The sequence below is a fragment of the Haliotis cracherodii genome, unplaced genomic scaffold (genome assembly GCF_022045235.1).
Source record: "Haliotis cracherodii isolate W230 unplaced genomic scaffold, xgHalCrac1.p SCAF_7, whole genome shotgun sequence".
NCBI classification, from domain to species: Eukaryota; Metazoa; Mollusca; class Gastropoda; order Lepetellida; family Haliotidae; genus Haliotis; species Haliotis cracherodii.
Genome location: NW_027266330.1, coordinates 50,462,016 through 50,483,908, shown reverse-complemented (window position 1 = coordinate 50,483,908; position 21,893 = coordinate 50,462,016). Strand labels below are relative to the sequence as shown.

The 21,893-nt window shown below is 40.0% G+C and overlaps 1 protein-coding gene across 4 annotated transcripts in view; it reads left to right on the top strand.

Annotated features, from left to right (window-relative positions):
• The first annotated feature begins 6,451 nt into the window (after positions 1-6,451).
• LOC139447051 (leukocyte elastase inhibitor-like) overlaps positions 6,452-21,893 on the top strand; it is a 32,901-nt gene continuing 17,459 nt past the window's right edge. For all 4 annotated transcript variants that reach the window (XM_071228208.1, XM_071228207.1, XM_071228206.1 and 1 more), the window contains exon 1: positions 6,452-6,680. The gene's annotated coding sequence lies outside the window, so the exon portion shown is untranslated. The remainder of the gene's footprint in view (positions 6,681-21,893) is intronic.

The window sequence follows — 21,893 nt, the reverse complement described above, 5'->3', positions numbered from 1 at the left end:
GTAGGGATCAAAGTACCAGACCCTATTATAGGCTATTCTACCCAGATGGTAGGGATCAAAGTACCAGACCCTATTGTAGGCTGTTCTACCCAGATGGTAGGGATCAAAGCTACCAGTTCCAGCCCCTATTGTGTGTATGCTACCCATATGGTAGGGATCAAAGTACCAGACCCTATTGTAGGCTATCCAGATGGTAGGGATCAAAGTACCAGCCCCTATTGTAGGCCGTTCTATCCAGATGGTAGGGATCAAAGTACCAGACCCTATTGTAGGTTATTCTACCCAGATCGTAGGGATCAAAGTACCAGACCCTATTGTAGGCCGTTCTATCCAGATGGTAGGGATCAAAGTACCAGACCCTATTGTAGGCTATTCTATCCAGATTGTAGTGATCAAAGTACCAGACCCTATTGTAGGTTATTCTCTCCAGATGGTAGGGATCAAAGTACCAGACCCTTTTGTAGGCTATTCTATCCAGATGGTAGGGATCAAAGAACCAGACCCTTTTGTAGGCTATTCTATCCGGATGGTAGGGATCAAAGTACCAGACCCTTTTGTAGGCTATTCTATCCAGATGGTAGGGATCAAAGTACCAGACCCTTTTGTAGGCTATTCTATCCAGATGGTAGGGACCAAAGTACCAGACCCTTTTGTAGGCTATTCTATCCGGATAGTAGGGATCGAAGTACCAGACCCTATTGTAGGCCGTTCTATCCAGATGGTAGGGATCAAAGTACCAGACCCTATTGTAGGCTATTCTATCTAGATGGTAGTGATCAAAGTACCAGACCCTATTGTAGGTTATTCTATCCAGATGGTAGGGATCAAAGTACAAGACCCTTTTGTAGGCTATTCTATCCAGATGGTAGGGATCAAAGTACCAAACCCTATTGTAGGCCGTTCTATCCAGATGGTAGGAATCAATGTACCAGACCCAATTGTGGGTCATTCTATCCAGATGGTAGGGATGAAAGTACTAGACCCTATTGTAGGCTATTCTATCCAGATGGTAGGGATCAAAGTACCAGACCCTATTGTAGGCTATTCTATCCAGATGGTAAGGATCAAAGTACTAGACCCTATTGTAGGCTATTCTACCCAGATGGTAGGGATCAAAGTACCAGACCCTATTGTAGGCTATTCTATCCAGATGGTAGGGATCAAAGTACCAGCCCCTATTGTAGGTTATTCTATCCAGATGGTAGGGATCAAAGTACCAGACCCTATTGTAGGTTATTCTATCCAGATGGTAGGGATAAAAGTACCAGGCCCTATTGTAGGCTATTCTATCCAGATGGTAGGGATCAAAGAACCAGACCCTTTTGTAGGCTATTCTATCCAGATGGTAGGGATCAAAGTACCAGACCCTATTGTTGGCTATTCTATCCAGATGGTAGGGATCAAAGTACCAGACCCTATTGTAGGCTATTCTATCCGGATGGTAGGGATCAAAGTACCAGACCCTTTTTGTAGGCTATTCTATCCAGATGGTAGGGATCAAAGTACTAGACCCTATTGTAGGCTATTCTATCCAGTCGGTAGGGATCAAAGTACCAGACCCTATTGTAGGCTATTCTATCCGGATAGTAGGGATCGAAGTACCAGACCCTATTGTAGGCCGTTCTATCCAGATGGTAGGGATGAAAGTACCAGCCCCTATTGTAGGCTATTCTATCCAGATGGTAGGGATCAAAGTACCAGCCCCTATTGTAGGCTGTTCTATCCAGATGGTAGGGATCAAAGTACCAGACCCTATTGTAGGCCGTTCTATCCAGATGGTAGGGATCAAAGTACCAGACCCTTTTGTAGGCTATTCTATCCAGATGGTAGGGATCAAAGTACCAGACCCTATTGTAGGCTACTCTACCCAGATGGTAGGGATCAATGCTACCAGTTCCAGCCTCTATTGTGGGTATGCTACCCAGATGGTAGGGATCAAAGCTACCAGTTCCAGCCCCTATTGTGTGTATGCTACCCATATGGTAGGGATCAAAGTACCAGACCCTATTGTAGGCTGTTCTACCCAGATGGTAGGGATCAAAGCTACCAGTTCCAGCCCCTATTGTGTGTATGCTACCCATATGGTAGGGATCAAAGTACCAGACCCTATTGTAGGCTATCCAGATGGTAGGGATAAAAGTACCAGCCCCCATTGTAGGTTATTCTATCCAGATGGTAGGGATCAAAGTACCAGACCCTATTGTAGGTTATTCTATCCAGATGGTAGGGATAAAAGTACCAGACCCTATTGTAGGCTATTCTATCCAGATGGTAGGGATCAAAGTACCAGACCCTATTATAGGCTATTCTATCCAGATGGTAGGGATCAAAGTACCAGACCCTATTATAGGCTATTCTATCCAGATGGTAGGGAACAAATTACCAGACCCTATTGTAGGTTATTCTATCCAGATGGTAGGGATCAAAGTACCAGACCCTTTTGTAGGCTATTCTATCCAGATGGTAGGGATCAAAGTACCAGACCCTATTATAGGCTATTCTATCCAGATGGTAGGGATCAAAGTACCAGACCCTATTGTAGGTTATTCTATCCAGATGGTAGGGATCAAAAAGTACCAGACCCTATTACAGGCTATTCTATCCATATGGTAGGGATCAAAGTACCAGCCCCTATTGTAGGCTATTCGAACCAGATGGTAGGGATCAAAGTACCAGCCCCTATTGTAGGCTGTTCTATCCAGATGGTAGTGATCAAAGTACCAGACCCTATTGTAGGCCGTTCTATCCAGATGGTAGGGATCAAAGTACCAGACCCTATTGTTGGCTATTCTATCCAGATGGTAGGGATCAAAGTACCAGACCCTTTTGTAGGCTATTCTATCCAGATGGTAGGGATAAAAGTACCAGACCCTATTGTAGGCTGTTCTATCCAGATGGTAGGGATCAAAGTACCAGACCCTATTGTAGGCTATTCTATCCAGATGGTAGGGATCAAACTACCAGACCCTATTGTAGGCTATTCTATCCAGTTGGTAGGGATAAAAGTACCAGACCCTATTGTAGGTTATTCTACCCAGATGGTACGGATCAATGCTACCAGTTCCAGCCTCTATTGTTGGTTTGCTACCTATATGGTAGGGATCAAAGCTACCAGTTCCAGCCCCTATTGTGTGTATGCTACCCATATGGTAGGGATCAAAGTACCAGACCCTATTATAAGCTATTCGAACCAGATGGTAGGGATCAAAGTACCAGAGCCTATTGTAGGCCGTTCTATCCAGATGGTAGGGATCAAAGTACCAGACCCTTTTGTAGGCTATTCTATCCAGATGGTAGGGATCAAAGTACCAGACCCTTTTGTAGGCTATTCTATCCAGATGGTAGGGATCAAAGTACCAGACCCTATTGTAGGCCGTTCTATCCAGATGGTAGGGATCAAAGTACCAGACCCTTTTGTAGGCTATTCTATACAGATTGTAGGGATCAAAGTACCAGACCCTATAGTAGGCTATTCTACCCAGATGGTAGGGATCAATGCTACCAGTTCCAGCCTCTATTGTGGGTATGCTACCCAGATGGTAGGGATCAAAGCTACCAGTTCCAGCCCCTATTGTGTGTATGCTACCCATATGGTAGGGATCAAAGTACCAGACCCTATTGTAGGTTATTCTATCCAGGTGGTAGGAATCAATGCTACCAGTTCCAGCCCCTATTGTGGGTATGCTACCCACATGGTAGGGATCAAAGCTACCAGACCGTATTGTGGGCCATAGGGAGCAATGCATCTTCCCTAGGCCAGTGAGTTAACTGACTCTAAAAGTCCAGTTTCCACCCTTGCCAGAATTTCTGGGCCCGATTTTAGTGCCACCAGTGGCTATTACGAGACATGTCCCTCCTATGTCCCCCCATTAGCCAATCAGATTCGATCTCTCATATCACTTGCCTTTGTTTCAAACGAAGTGGCAGCGCCCGGTCAGGGCAATCCGATCGATAATCAACATTTATAGTGTAATAAAACGGGCCTTACTTTGCGAAGTGCATCAAATCATGTGAGCACCTTGATTAAAAACATGGAAAGATTTGGAAAATATGTGTTGAAGCTAAGTTGACGGTACACATGCTTTGCAAGTCATGCAGTCGATCGAAATCTGCATGGCCTTTAACAAACTGAATGTTGATTTTGTTTTGATTGGACTAAGCATAGACTCGTTTGTCCAGCCAAAGTATAACTCCATAATTCCAGTCTAGTTCGGGTAGAAACCGGACGGTTAACTCCCTTGCCTCGGGACCCGTGAAGATATGGGGTAGAATAGGTCTTCAGCAACCCATGCTTGCCGTAAAAGGCGACTATGTTTGTCGTAAAAGGTGGCTAATGGGATCAGGTGGTCAGGCTCACTGACTTGGTTGATGCATGTCATCGTTCCCAATTGCGTGAATCTGTTCCAGACTCGATTATTTACAGCCATCACATAGCTGCAATATTGCTGAGTGCGGCGTTAAGCAACAAACAAACAAACAAGTCATATAGTCAGTTAACTCCCTTTGCCTCGGGAACATTCATCCACTCGAGGCGACCCGTGAAGATCCGGGGTAGAATACATCTTCAGCAACCCATGCTTGCCGTAAAAGGCGACTATGCTTGTCGTAAAAGGCGACTAACGGGATCGGGTGGTCAGATTCACTGACTTGGTTGATGCATGTCATCGATCCCAATTGCGTGGATCGATGCTCATGATATCAATCACTGGATTGTCTGGTCCAGACTCGATTATTTACAGACCGCCTTCATATAGCTTGAATAAAGTGCGGCGTAAAACAACCAACCAACCAAGCCTTTGCCTCGGAAAGATGGGATCAATGCTACCAGTTCCAGCGCCTATTGTGGGGTATAATTCATGTTTTGACCAAAATCAACTCAATAATGCAGAACAGAGTCGGATTCAGGATTTTGAAAACAAAAGAGGGTGAAAAATTCCCCTTGACGTTGCCTAGTGTCTGAAAGGTGTCTGAAAAAGGGGGCTATGATCCCCTGCATCCCAATCAGGATCAGCCAGTGCAGAATTTGTTGGAATATGGTTATGTTGGAATAAGGTACAGATGACGACGTTGCAGCCTTAAAGAGCGGTTCCGCAAATAGTTTGTTTGTTATATTTTTATTAGAACGTTTATTTTTTCAAGAGATATTTGGGTTCTCAGGTGATCAAGTCATCTCACGTGTCTATTTTGCATTGTATATTGCTTTGTTTGTTGTTTAACGCCGCGCTCAGCAATATTCCAGCTATATGACGGCGGTCTGTAAATAATCGAGTCTGGACCAGACAATCCAGTGATTGACATCATGAGCATCGATCCACGCAATTGGGATACGATGACATGCATCAACCAAGTCAGCGAGCCTGACCACCCGATCCCCTAAATTGCCTCTTACGACAAGCATAGTCGTTACTGAAGACCTATTCTATCCCGGATCTTCACGGGCCCAGAGAAAATGAAAACATTATTATGATGTGATTGTTATATCATATTAAATGATAAACATTAATGTCATTTTAAAGAATATGTATATAAAACGACGTCGCAAACAAATTAAGTCGTCAGTGAGTGAGTGAGTTGGGTTTAACACTGCTTTTAACAGTATTCCAGTTATAGCACGGCGTGTCAGCTTAATGTGGGAGAAAACTCCGAGATGATGCAGATATTAGACGTTTACCACTTTGGTAAAAGCCACGAGAACGGTTATTTTGCTGACAATCCCAGAAACATAATCGGGGCGAACCGGGATTCAAACCCACGATCATCGGTTTCTGACGCGCACAAGGGACGCAACTCTACACAGCGAATTGAGCCTTAAGTTAGACAACCAGGCCACCTGTGCCCCAATTTTCGATAAGGGTTTTGGTTTCGACCTTGGTCGTTGTGCAATTAAGTCATTAAAAAAATATGATTGAAGTGTTGACGTAAATGTTTACCAATATGGTTGACATGGCCAACTCGTATCAAGCCCACGCACAAGTTAGGAAATAAATCTTTATCAATACTTCATGCGCTACTTCTGTAAAGTTGACACAGGAAAGCATGTTTGGCTGTCAAAATCAAAATCCCTGACCACGAAATTAGATCACGTTTTGTTTGAACCATTTTCGACAGGTGCTGATTTGCAACTGTGTGGTATTGTACGATATACCAATAAAACTGGCGTTTTGGGTACTTGCGCTGTAAAGAGAATAGGTTCTTTCAGTTTTGACACATGAAAACATATTTGGCTGTCAAAATCAAATTCCTTAACACAAAGTTTGTTGTGATTTATGTCTTTTTAATTAGTACCATTTTCGACAAGTGCTGGTTTGTACCCGTGTGGTATAAGCTGGTTCCCGGCTCCCTGTGCGCGTCGTCAACTTGCGCCAGTATTCAAAATATTAGAGACGGGGCCCAGCTTACATACGCTTAAACTGGCGTTTTCTGTTAACGCCAGTGCACTGCAGAGAGAATCAAGTCATTCAGTTTCAGGTCTTGTGACATAGATCTTCATTGTTATCGAAAGGATAACTTGTCTTGATGTGTACATAGTAACGATACAGCGTCACGTGTTGTTTGCTCACGTGCTGGTAGCCACGCCCATCGCTCACTTCATACGGCACAGATCTCGGATGTACTGAACGTTTAGGATCTGACAGTCAGTCGAAGACAAAACAAGGAAGTAGGCTACGATTACGAAACAGGTGAGAATTGATCTTATATTCGTTTTGTCCACACTGTCGTATGGCAGTAAGAACGGTTGTCAGTGCTTATATATATACTAATCCGATCGTGTTATCTTACGGTGAGTTAATCCGTTAATCCTAGCTGAACACTCCAGCGCTTTCCTCTATATTAGACGACGAAATACGAGTACTATTGCTGACGACAGAGACAATGTTCTCAGCTGACGAGTACCATGCAACGACCAACACCTTTACAAAGGCAGGACAGCGTCTTGTGACGCAAAATTTACCAGCTAGCCTTCAAGATAAACATGTTGACAACGAGTGTCACCGGCTAGCTACCACTGTCTATGACAATATCTTATCAGCTGCTTATAGCTGATAATGTTTGTATTATAAGCCGCTGTGGCAACGATCGATGATACTGTTCCCCAAGAATATAGACACATATGGTCGTCTATTCATGTTGGGGTCGATTCTCTGTGATACACGTATTTTACCTCCCTGTTAAATATTTAAGCTGATATATTAGAAGCAGGCAAGTACTTGTGTCTACACTGTGTCGTGGCCACTGTCAGAGTGGAATTGTGGGATCCTGGACATAAATATTTGGGTCCCAGACTGGTGATGTGTGCCACACACTTCAATTGATTGATAATCATTTCTAAGAATTTTACTGAAGCCTTTTTCTCAGAAGCCTGTGGCCTATATATTATAGATGGGGATTTCAATATTTGCTTGAAGACCATGAACGATTGGGACCCTGATGTTTTAGTATATATTCTGGAAAGAATAGAAAGGTTAGTTTTAGGGCTGGGACGGGTAACTCAGGTACCCGGGTCGGGTGGGTACTGAGTAGGACCCGGGTACCCACAGAACTACCCGGACCCGTCGTTAGTCACGTGATATATTGTTTCATGACAAAACTTCACTATATAACTATAATTGTTACACGACAATTTTAAGTCTCTAATGTTCGCAATTCTTCGTGACTATCAACACGTTCCTTAAATATGTTTGAACAAAGCTAAAACTTCAGTCAACTTCAGTGTATGCATGGCCACATAGTTTTATACATGTATCTAAAAACATTCTGCCAGGGCTACTGTCAAACTATTGCAAATCGGACATTTTGTACCTATCTCTTGACACCAACAGCGAGGACCCGGGTAGGGTCGGGTAATAGGGGTGTGGGTACCCGAGTAGTAAACATGGTAAATTTGGACTCGTCCCAGCCCAAGTTTGTTTATAAAATTTTGCATGCAAACTTCAGTTTTGATAATTGTTACAATTGAAATTTGAAACAGACATAGTTTTTAGCATCCCCTAGGACTTGTAATGTAGTTTATTCGGGTCAATTCTCAATGAATATACCGTATTTGACGTGATAAGCCCCCAGATAGCTCTCAAAATTAGAAATAGGGGGCTCTTATTAGAATATAATTTTGGTGAGAAAAAAACAGAGTTGAAAGATTGTAAATTTTGTGGTTAATGCTGACAGCCTGAAATGATACAAAGGAAAAGTCAGTGCGTATTATACACAACAGATATATATTCCAGAATTTGATTGCCCATAATTAAGGATGCATATAACACACTATAGTGCGTATTATACACGAATAAATAAGTCTTGATCAATTGGAAGGGGTTATAATTGGGATTTTTTTACTAGCCAATATATTAGCAAATATCGTGGTGGGGGCTTATTAGAGCGGGGTGCTTATTACGTCAAAATATGGTATGCATATGGGATGTGTAAGTCGTGTAAAACACTGAGGAATTAATCTATTAGCCACACATCTAACACAGATACCAAGGGGTTTTCACAGGTGAGCACCCCACACCCTTTTTTTAAGCATAGGTCTAAAATTTGAAATTTTATAGGTGATTGGGTATACTAATAGTAAATGTTTAACAACATTTTGACTAATTTATTTGGTTGTATATTTTCAACAAAATTATATGATTACTGAACCAAATTGCCAAGTCACAAAACGCACCCCTCCTGTTCTAAACAACTATGTGCGTGCTTGCAGTAATGACTGATCTACGGGACAGAGATGACGGTGCTTTCTTCAATAGGTTACAGTCACCTAACCAGAACTCCCTGTGCAATGTCTAAAATTAGACTTGATTATAGAAACCGCTGGGGTATAGAGAGGCTCCCAATGAATGGCGGTATAATAATGACACCTGAGTTGCGACCCATGAAAAAACGGGGTACAATAGGCCTTCAACAACCCATGCTTGCCGTAAAAGGCGACTATGCTTGTCGTAAGAGGCGACTAACGGGATCGGGTGGTCAGGCTCGCTAACTTAGTTGATACATGTCATCATCCCAATTGTGTGGATCGATGCTCATGATGCCAATCAATGGATTGTCTGGTCCAGACTCGATTATTTACGGACTGTCATGATATAGCTGGAATATTGCTGAGTGCGGCCTTAAGCTATGTGATTATCCCTGTTGGTCTTGACAGGACATATTGTGATGTTAGAAAGTCAGGAATGGGGAATGCACATATCAAGTTTTCATGTACGTCTTATATTATGAGCTTGAAGCTGCATTTTGAAATTCCTTGTATGACAGTAGCATGGATTAAAGGAGCACTATGCTCTGCTAATTGGCAGTGTGCATATTTGATTCAAGTTCATCAAATAGCCATTTCTGGGTCTTCTTCTTCAAATATAATGATCAGAGCGACAGGTAAGCAGTATATTTGTGTAAAATACCCCCCCCCCCCAAAAAAAAAAAAAAAAAAAAAGAAATAAAAATAAAAAACCCAATTACTTTCAATTAACTTGCATACAGAAAAGCATGCATTAAATGAAAAACTCAAATTTATTAAAACAGACAAATACCCAAAGAAGCTTTTTCAGCGTGCGTACAAAGGAGCTAATTTCCGAAACACAATTATTAGCTTATTTACATTTCGAGTCAAGCCTATATATTTAGAACAGTTATATACATCTAAAAAATTATTTCATTTTTTCAAAATCTCAAATCTCAAATCTCCTCACTATATTTGGGAAAAACCCAATAGAATTATGAATAGATGAGTGAACAAATATTGGTAACTCAATGAAAAATGTAATAACCCAATTAAAATAGAAACCATAGAGTAAAAACTTAATTGCTCAAAAAGTTATCTGGAGCTCTGAATGATATGCCAATTTCATAGTTGATGATGACCATTATTACGCAGAGAACTGTTAGTGTCCAAGTTTTCACATGGTATATATAAAGATGTCAAGTCAGAAACCGGGAACTTCGGCTTTGAAATGTAGTCTAAGGTTCATACAGAAATGGAACACTTACATTCAAGATTGCCATCTGAAATTATCAAGGCTTTTTTAGTGGGATGTTAACCTTTGCCAGTATTTTATTAAACCAGCACACTATATATTAGTCGTAAGACCTAAAAAGCAATATGACCATCACACATTCTCCAACAAGATTCATTTTCACCCAACAAAAAATAAATTAAGTCCTTCAAATCTATCCCTGTGATAACTCTCACTTAAACATCTTTGGTTCATATTTTTGTGTGCTTTAATACTTTGATAATTAAGTACCGTATTCAAATAAATAAGCGCCCAGCTCGCTCTCAAAATTAGAAATAGGGGGCTCTTATTAGAATATAATTTTGGTGAGAAAAAAAACAGAGTTGAAAGATCGTAAATTTCGTGGTTTATGCTGACAGCCTGAAATGATACAAAAGAAAAGTATGTGCGTAGTATACACGACAGATATATTTTCCAGAATTTAATTGCCCATAATTAATTGTGCATATACCTGTAACACACGAATGCATAATACACGAATAAATAAGTCTTGTGTACATTGATCAATTGGAAGGGGTGCTAATTGGGATTGTTCACTAGCCAATATATCAGCAAATATCGCCGTGGGCTCTTATTAGAGCAGGGCGCTTATTACGTCGAATACGGTATATGTCATTTCGTACAAATTTAAGGTTTTTCAAGCTGTTTTTTGTGATTTTTCAAGGTTGTTTGAACCCTGATAGTCTCACTTTAAATCTGTTCATTTATTATTATTATTTAATGTTTTTATTTCCCCATAGTATATGATCCATATATATACTTATATTTGCATCAGCTGCAACAAACACATGCTTGCTGTAAAAGACGACTATGCTTGTCGTAAGATGCGACTAACGGGATCGGGTGGTCAGGCTTGCTGAAGTGGTTGATGCATGTCATCGATCCCAATTGTGTGGATCGATGCTCATGATGTCAATCACTGGATTAGCTGGTCCAGACTATTATTTATAGACCACAGTTCTATAGCTGGAATATTGCTGAGTGCGGCGTTAAACAACAAACAAACAAACAGCTCCACACATTGTAAAAAGTAGAGTGACAGTTAAAAAAATTCAGTTTAATGACTTTAAATCTTCATGGCATAGTAAGTGCCTGGTGCCTGCAATCTCCATTGTGGCCCAGTGGATAGAGTGCCACCCGGAGAGTGGAAGGAAGGTGGTTCCATCCCCGGCTGCGTCATACCAAAAAACATTGAAATATTTATTGTTACCCTGCCAGGTGCTTGGCATGAAAGCGCTAAAATAAGGACTGATCGGCTCAAAGTCAGTATACTGTGTCTGAGTTGGGTATTCACGTTAATTTCAAATGCTTTTGAACCCCTACAATATTGGCTTGACTTCTTGATTTTATCACTGGTTACCTGGAAAAACATATTGTAGCCATATGGCTCCTTGGTAAAAAATTAAACTTTGAAGCCTGGATACACTGGATGATCTAGTATGGACAAGATACTGGTTTCATCTCATGAATATTTACTTTACGCCAGGACATCCTGTTTCTTCATGTGGGCTTTTGTATAGGAACTTTAAATACTGCTTTGAAATTTAAAAAAAACTAAACGTCTCCTGGTTAGCTGGTCTGACAACAAGTTACTTGATCAGGCTGAAGCTCTAAGGTAAAGATTTGAAACTTTATCACCATAAATGTTACAGTAAACTAGCTTATAACAAACACACTTATAACGAATATGTTTATAACAAACATGCATATAACAATCATGCTTAAAACAAACATGCTTATAACAGTCATGCTTATAACAAACATGCTTATAACAAACATGCTTATAACAAACACACTTATAACGAACATGTTTATAACAAACATGCATATAACAATCATGCTTAAAACAAACATGCTTATAACAATCATGCTTATAACAAACATGCTTATAACAAACATGCTTGTAATGAACATGCTTATAACAAACATGCTTATAACAAACATGCTTAAAACAAACGTGCTTATAACAAACATGCTTATAACGAACATGCTTATAACAAACATGCTTATAACAATCATGCTTATAACAAACATGCTTATAACGAACATATTTATGACAAACATGCTTATGACAAACATGCTTATAACAAACATGCTTATAACAATCATGCTTATAACAAACATGCTTATGACAAACATGCTTATAACATTCATGCTTATAACAAACATGCTTATAACGAACATGTTTATGACAAACATGCTTATGACAAACATGTTTATAACAAACATGCTTATGACAAACATGCTTATAACAATCATGCTTATAATAAACATGCTTATAACAAACATGCTTATAACAAACATGCTTATAACAATCATGCTTATAACAAACATGCTTATAACAAATATGCTTATGACGAACATGCTTATAAAAAACATGCTTATAACGAACATGTTTATAACAAACATGTTTATAACGAACATGGTTATAACAAACATGCTTATAACGAACATGCTTATAACAAACATGCTTATAACGAACTGTTCATGTGGTTCCGACCATTTGCTGTGTATTTTATAATATAGAATGGATGGATATAATGAACATGCTTATAAAGAAATAACGGATACAGCAAACTCCGTTATATTATTGGAAATGTTTTAACGTAATCACCCGTAGATAGGGAGAAAACGGGTGTACAGCTGATTGCTATTTCTGGGTTAGTTTACGAGACAATACACATGTAATGTTTATCCCAGCATATAAAACAATCCCTAGCATAACAAGTAATACAAACGAAAAAATAAATCATCATGTCTAATGATGTTTAATCTCAAATTTCACATTTTCAATGACAAAGTTTTTCATAGCATTGTTCATTCACCTGAAGCGATATGATGTATTGTTTTTTCACCTACAGAAAAAGAGTTAAATGAAAGTATAACCCATACAAAAACAGACCCCTTTCTACAGTACCTTTTTTTCTGGTCCTCAAAATTCAGCTTATCTATGGTCATAAACAGTAACAATGCAAGGGCAAAATGGGATTTTATTTACGGCATCAAATAAATCAACTGTCATTTTTTAATCTTATAGTCTTCTGACATTATTAAATATCAAGCTATGAAACACAAACATAGAGGGGCGGTCGGGTAGCCTAGTGGTTAAAGCGTTCGCTCCTCACTCCGAAGACCCGGGTTCGATTCCCGACATGGGTACAATGTGTGAAGCCCATTTCTGGTGTCCCCCGCCGTGATATTGCTGGAATATTGCTAAAAGCGGCGTAAAACCATACTCACTCACTCGCTCACAAACATAGGATCAAAATCAATCTCAGTCACCTTATCCACACATACTGAAATACGAACAAGCTTCACTGTGGAGAAGATTTTTTATCAAACTATAACCATCAGGGGTATTTACAGATAACATTTGTTTGTTTGTTGTTTTACGACGCACTCAGCAATATTCCAGCTATATGACGGCGGTCTGTAAATAATCGAGTCTGGACCAGACAATCCAGTGATTGACATCCTGAGCATTGATCCACGCAATTGGGATCGATGACATGCATCAACCAAGTCAGGGAGCCTGAACACCCGATCCCGTTAGTCGCCTTTTACGACAAGCAGTCGCCTTTTACGGCAAGATCTATTCTACCCCGGATCTTCACGGGTCTCCTGATAACAGCATCTGATGAGCTTCCACCAATCGTATTGTTTGTTTATTTTAAAGAAATTAATTAACATGCCACCTTTGTGATATCAAAATAGTCTCAGGTAACCAGTCAGTGTTCGGATATGCATATAGAAATTGCCTCAAAGTCTACTTCCGCTTTCCTTACAGACAGAAGCCCAGTCTCTTATCATGCTCAGTTTTGTTAGTGAGTCCTAGAGGCAGTGTTAGACAGCCGGGTAGGACCCAGAGCTTCGTGCCCCTGAAAATATGACGTCTGTTCCTGCGTTTGTTTGCGACATCAAGTGCACCTCATATGTGAAAATGAGTTACCGTATTCGACGTAATAAGCGCCCCTCTCTAATAAGCGCCCATGGCGATATTTGCTCATATATTGGCTAGTGAACTATCCCAATTAGCACCCCTTCCAATTGATCAATGTACACATTATTTATTCACTTATAATACACACTCCCCTTAATTATGGGGAATTTAATTCTGGAAAAATATATCTGTCGTACATAAACATTTCAGGCTGTCAGCATGAACCACGAAATTTATCTTTCAACTCTCTTTTTCACCAAAATAATATTCTAATAAGAGCCCCCATTCCTAATTTTGAGAGCGCCCTGGGCGCTTATTACGTCGAATACGGTACTTCCCATGGACAAGACTGCACAGGTGCAGGTTAACATCGGCTTATGCACTCTGTTTTAAAGAAAACTGCTCTGAATGCAGTCAGTAAAATATTCCACAGTCAGGCGAATAAATGTCATTTATTTCAAGATGGCATCGTGTATACAAGATGTTAACAAATTAAAATAAAAGATACATCAGATCGCCAATCTTCACTATACAAGTTAACCAATCAAATCACTCATTAAATTACATACTCAATAATTACTGTAAAGTGTAGGAAATACAAAAAATGACAACCGATCAGATTACATGGTTTACTGTCTTGGCTAACAAAAGGAAGCTGATTGTAGTCAGGTTTCCATGGTGGTCTGCATGTGATGACAGTTTTAAGTCTTTGCTTTCTTGTTACGATAGACTGTTGTCTATTTAGATAAGGGGGGGTCAGGTAGCCTAGTGGTTAAAGCGTTCGCTCGTCACGCCGAAGACCTGGGTTCGATTCCCGACATGGGTACAATGTGTGAAGCCCACATCTGGCGTCCCCCGCCGTGATATTGCTGGAATATTGCTAAAAGTGGTGTAAAGACATACTCACTCACTCGATTTAGATAAGAGAGATAAAGTGACTTTGTACCACAAAAGGCAACACAGCCAGTTCAAGCTTCTATTCATCGACTCATGCGCCGGGTTCATTTGCAATGAGCCATTTTAAAAATTGGTGACATTCCATGTTTTGTCAGTTAATATTGGGGTTGGCGCTTTGACTCATGAATCATATTGCAATATATCGCAATAAGGAGAGTTGTATTGCGATATATTGCAATACGAATTGGGGCCCAAATTATATATATTTGCGCTCTTCATTCAAATGGTACAGGTAGACCTTTGAGATCCGGATTAGAATACGTCTTCAGCAACCCATGCTTGCCGTAAAAGGTGACTATGCTTGTTGTAAAAGGCGACGAACGAGATCGGATGGTCAGGCTCGCTAACTTGGTTGATGCATGTCATCGTATCACAGTTGCGTAGATTGTCAATCATTGGATCGTCTGGCCCAGACTCGATTATTTACAGACTGCTGTCATTATAGCTGGAATATTGCTGAGTGTGGCGTTTAAGAACAAACAAACAAACAAAACAATAATCCAGACTTCAGATTACAAGATGGGTAGAATGAATACACGAGACTACCTGTTACATCATCAATATGGAATGTGAAGCTTGTGCTGTTTACATGGTTTAGATAGGAACCCAGTGCTTGAAATCCTTAAGATATTAGATATAATTACCTGTAATATGATTATATATTAATTCTTCTGTGACTGTATTGGATAATATTGATATGCAAGGGTTGTATTGCGTATGTGTATTGCTGACGGTCGTATTGCAATCTACCGGTTTACCAGTTATATCGTACACCCCTATTTTAATGCAAACCAATAGAATAGCCAAAACATATCTGTCAGTTACCGCTACATGTATTGATATAAACACCAGTGTTGTCTTCAATCTACTGTCTTATTTCATGAAGATTTATGACATTCTGATTTATATATTTTTGCCAGAATCCTCGGTTTTATCATGGAACTGTTCTGGGTGAACAATACCTTCCAAATGACGTGCTGGTTTTCTTGGGGAATTAGTCAGCAAAGAGCCAGAGCCACAGGAGACTAATCACAATTTTATTTACAAGAACAATTAACAATTTACAATATACTTAGATAATAACTGAGGGTGCCACAGAGAGTCGGTACACACTCTGGGCTGTGGGAGAGAGGTCTGCTTGGTAAGAGAGTCAAACCCCTTCTCTTTTCTCTCAATCTCTCTGGACCAAGGCTTATATAGCCAAGGTCACCTGACATTTAGTAGTAATAAATATAAATGTAAACAGTAAATCATCAGTGACATACTTGCACATCCTGTTCAGGATGGCAGACGGTCGATGTACACAAAAATGTGGATTAACAAATAGGATTAGCATCTTATAAATAACAGCAATTAAATGTTTCAAGGCATATAGATGTCATGGCTCCAGGGTAATGAGCCTCTGCAATTAAATGTTCTTTAGACAATGGGTGTCGTAAATCAGTCACCATGACAGTTTTATCAATGTCTTTAACAGATTGAATAGTTCTGGAATTTGTGTGACATCTGTGAGATGTAAAAAATGTTCTACTTCTGTTCGACCATGAAAATAAAAAACCAAATATGATTAAATATAAATGCAAATATTGTAGGAATTTATAGTATGAATGCTTTTGAAATATAAAATCTGCTTCACATATGATCTATAGGAAAGGATATTTAGCATTTTTTGTTGTAAAATTTCAACTTGACTGAATCGAGGAAATCTGTCATTGTGTCATTTAATCAATAAAAAACATGTTCAGTGAATTATGTAGATCAATACCTGTGTAGAATGGTTTTCCCATGTTCAAAAAATTACAATATAGCATCTGGTTCCATTTTGCCCAAGACTGGAATATTGTCAGAAGATACAAATTTGTTTCAAAGTAAATTTTTATCCCACTGTTTTTCAAAACGAGCAGGGGGCATGGTAGGCCCAGTTGTTTAAGGCGCCGCGATTCGCTTTGCAGAGTTGCATCCCTTTGGCACGCCAGAAACCTATGATTGTGGGTTCGAATCCCGGTTCGCCCTGATTATGTTTCTAGGTTTGTCAGCACCATACCCGTGCTCGTGGGTTTCACCGAAGTGGTAAACGTCTTAGACCTGCATCACTTCGGGCTTTCCTCCCACATTAAGCTGACACGCTGTGATATAACTGGAATACTGTTAAAAGCGGCGTTAAACCCAACTCACTCACTCATCGTCCGTGTGTCCGTCTGCCGTCCGTTTTCGGTTTTCAAAGCAGAACTCCTTAACCACTGAATAATTGTGGGGGAAACTTGCTATACAAGTCAGTCTAGTGGTGAACTCGGTTCATTTGGGATTTTGATTTTTTGTTTTATTGTTTTCATGACGACAAGTTAGACTTTACTCAAAATGAAGGTACATGCTTGTTTCTGGAGAAGAATGTCAAAACCATTGAATATTTCTGGAATGAAACTTCCTATATAGATCAGTCTCGTGGTGAACTGGTGCCTTTTGATGATTTTGAATTTTGAATTTTTTGTTTTCATGACAACAAGTTGGACTTAAACAGTTAAAATACTGAAAACGAGAAAAGTGCTTGTTTCTGGAGTAGAACTCCAAAACTGTTGAATATTTGTATATGAAACTTTCTTATGCAGATCAGTCTCGTGGTGAACTGGTGCCTTTTGATGATTTGAGATGTTGAAAAATCTGCAATATAAAATCCAGGTCAATACACAGCCCTAAATGGCAATAAACTAAACGTGGGGTATGAGAGGTCAAACTCTATTTCCGAATTGCACCAGACCAGTGGGATGTGTCATCTCCTGCTGACTCTTGTTTATAAATGATTTTAGAACTGATTGGAAGCTCTGTTTTATCCATCATTTATGACTTGAAATAGGTCAATGGTAACAATGTTTTTAGTTACAACATGACTTTTTGGTGATGATTGATTGATTGATCTACATAACTTTCCTATCAGATCCTTTTCTACAATGCGTTTAGATTTCCGCTTTCGGGTTCAACTTCCTCTTTTCAATCGACCAGGTATGTTTAATTTGTCAGACATTTGGTCTAGATTGCCTTGAGACTGCATGTTAGGCCTCTGGCTTCACATGTAAGTTTTGACCATCTTTAATAGGTATTCTGCGATAAGCAATCGTTTTTTCTTTTCAATTTTTATACCCTGGCATATAATGCGGGGGGATATAGTCGAAACCTCGTCTGTCCGTCCGCCCTTAATCATTTTATTTCCAGAGCATAACTAAACAAAATGTTCTGTGGTGCCTGTTGCGAATTATATATTTTTGTTTTTTTTATTTTTCTTGATTTCCATGGAAACAGTTTGGACTTGATCTCATGAAGGGGTGGATTTTGTTTCCAGGGCACGACTCAAAAACTAGTCAATATCTTTCAACAAAATTTGACAGATATCAAACAGATCCTGAAGTAGTACCTTTTGCTATTTGCAAATTTTGGGCCTTTTCATTTTCTCGATTTCCTTGGAAACAATTTGGACTTAGTCTCAAAAGGTGGGGCTGGGTGTGGTTTCCGGAGCACAACATGAAAACTGTGAAAAACCTTTCATCCAAACCTGGTACATGTATTCACCAAGAGCTGAAGTGGTGCCTTGGCTATTTAGGAATTTTTCAAAATTTAAGTTTTCCCTGTTTCCATGGTAACAAGTTAGACTTAGCTGAAATGGAGGCAGGTTTGATTTCAGGAGCAGAACTAAAACACTAAAAGTGCTGAAGTGATGCCATTACTTTTTAGGAATATTAAAAAAAATATGTTTTCCTGTTTCCAAGGCAACAAGTTTGACTTTGATTCTGTTCATAGTGGTGTATTTGTTCAGACCATATCTCTAAAACTAACAGGTATTCCTTCATGACACTTTACACACACAAAGACCAGGTTGTCCAATGGTGCCTTTTGCTACTTAGGGGTGTTTAGAAATTATATTTTTTCTGTTTCCATGGCAACAAGTTTCATTTTGACTCTGTTCTTAGTGGTGTGTACCTGACATAGAAATACAATGTTCTGAACCCCAGTTCCATAGTATAGTTGTGAAAGCTCAATAACTACTCTTGTATGTGGACAGGCAGATTTGATAGAAATTCTCTCATCAAGTTGGATTTAGAGTAACACTCATGTAGTGGCCATAAAATTGCCGAGTCCCGTGATGGGATTCGAACCACGGACCTTCTGATCCGAGGTTGGACGCCTTGTCGACATGACCAAAGAGGTTAACCCCGTTAGCAAGCTGACAAGGTAAGGATGTCATCTGTGGGATGACTCCACACCCTGTGACATACTCCCCCCTCAACAGAAGGCACGTCCCGGGCCGCATAGTAGGGTACTGAGGCTTATTTTGCTAAAATTTAATATGAACGTGCTCAGCCCCACTTTGGGCGCCGACGTAGGGGCCATAAAATTTCTGAGTCCCGTGATGGGATTCGAACCAAGGACCTTGTGATCCGAGGTTGGACGCCTTGTCCACATGACCAAGCTGACAAGGTAAGGATGTCATCTGTGGGATGACTCCACGCCCTGCTACTCTCAGATGACTTGTTCTTTCGGATGCTGGTGGATTTGTCATCTTCTGATGACTCTTGTTGTTTTTTTCTGACTGCCTGCCCCTCTCTGGGAAAAGATTGGAGATGAGAAACACAAGAAATAGTAAGGATGCCCTAAGAGTAGCACTTTGTTATGACCCGTGAAGATCCAGGTTAGAATAGGTCTTCAGCAACCCATGCTTGCCGTAAAAAGCGCCTATGCTTGTTGTAAGAGGCGACTAACGGGATCAGGTTGTCAGGCTCGCTGACTTGGTTTCATGCATATCATTGTATCACAGTTGTGTAGATCGATGCTCATGAAGTCAATCACTGGATTGTCTGGTCCAGACTCGATTATTCACAGACCACTGTCATATAGCTGGAATATTGGTGAGTGCGATGTTAAACAAACAAACAAACAAACAAACAAACCGAGGACCCTAGGTGGGCCGCCCCACCCCTTCGAGGCATGGTAATAATTAGAACCTTTAACTGGAACTGAAAACTTTACAAATTTTACAAATCCGACCATTTTCAAAATTTATTTTGAAGACTCAGATAATTAAATTCTGATTCTGACAGTTATAGACCATGTCACAACTGTTTCTAAGATTTCAAAAATGATTAATATTACAAAATACTAAAAACAATCTCTCTCTGAGCGACTTTAAGTTGGGCCTTTGTATGAAAAAGAGTATTTCCTAACTGTACGTTTGGACTCTAACATTGAACTGTACCCAGGCGGTAGAACCAGTTTATTTGAGGTTATTTTTACTGCCTGTTAGGGTAGGTCTGCGTGACCTGCTGCTTGTGTCAAATAGAGTAGATACATGTACAATATAAGTTGTGTTACGAGTGGAAGTGGAACGAAGGGATACACTCCAAATCCATTCGCACGATGAAAGGATCGCACAACAATTAAGACAGATATTTATTAACAATGCATGATAGATTACCAATACAGCTAAGTTTACTATGGGAGAATTAGGCTTGGGCAACCATGTACAATGATATCACCATCAAAGGGCTACAGCAAATTGTATACTTATAAAGTCACCCTGATTTCCATGTTTGATTGTTCACTCCACTCCTTGGTCCACGAAAACACATATATCCATAGTTCCACATAAGTTCACAATGCAAGTTTTCCAAGGCACACATTTGCAAATATCAGCATGATTTCTAGTTCAGTTTCACAAGCACCGACATGGGATACAATCTCTCACACAGTGTTCTGAACTTTAACATTAAAAATGAGGAGGTTAAGATACAGGTCTGGCCAACACCCAAGAAGCAGAAAAAAACTAACTATTTTTGAATCACCCCAACTATAATGCTGATTAGCTACAAGCTTCACTTGTGACGTAATTACTTATCCCGCTCAGCCAGCCAGCTCCCCAGATGTACTATTCAAGCAAAATTACGCAACCCAAGCCCTCTTGTTTCAATTCAAGTCTAAATGCATCTGATATACTAACAAACGTATAAAAGCATACACCCATACACATCACAGTTGTAGCAGGATCACTCGGCGTACATGGGGTTTTATGCGTCCCGCATTAGATTTTATACCACGAGCCGGGATGCATAAAACCCCATGTACCCCAAGTGACCCTGCCACAACAAATTTATCTTACCGACATGTTTTAATATGACATTGTAAAATAATTCAAACAAATTCAAAGTTGCTAGAAGAAAAAAGCTGTTCGATTGAGTTGAGGTTAGCTTGCGCTATGTCACGTGACTTACATTGACTCAGAAAAATGTACGGCTTTTTGCTTTGAAGTGGGGTATAAAGGATTTATTGTGCCTCTCAGAAATCCACATGCAGCCTGACTTGCTTGTGGGTATAAGAGATTTATTCCCCCGCTGAGAAATTTATTCCCGGCGGGATATACAATACACAAGATCACGTGGACCATGTGGACCAATCAGATCAATTTGACATGGAGGAATGATAAATGTACATTGATTCATTGATTCCATGTCAGAGTGACCGTCCTGTGGTCCAGTGGCAGAGCTTCCGACCGAAGATCCCCGGCCGCGTCATACCAAAAGATGTTAAAAGATGGTACATGTTGTTACCCTGTCTGGCGCTCGGCATTAAGGGGCTAAAACAAGGACTGGTCGGCTCGGAGTCAGTATACTGTGTCTGAGTGGGGTATTCATGTTAAACTGCGGCATGGTATCTCAGTGAGCTAGCACTATAAGTCGGCATCAGTCCGGACTAGTACAAGCAGCCACACAAACACACACGTACATGCACGTCGCTATATAAGTGCAATAATCTTGAACGCGACGTTAAACCCAATTTCACCTCACCTCCATGTCAGAGTATAGAATTTGTGCCATCATGAAATCTTGTCAGCAATGTATAATCACTGAATGAAAGCTGTTATGTTTTATGTCAGTTTAACGGGTTGTTTGAGTGTCAACAGAATTATGTATATGAGATCTAAGCGGCACCCTGTTAGGCGGACTGCT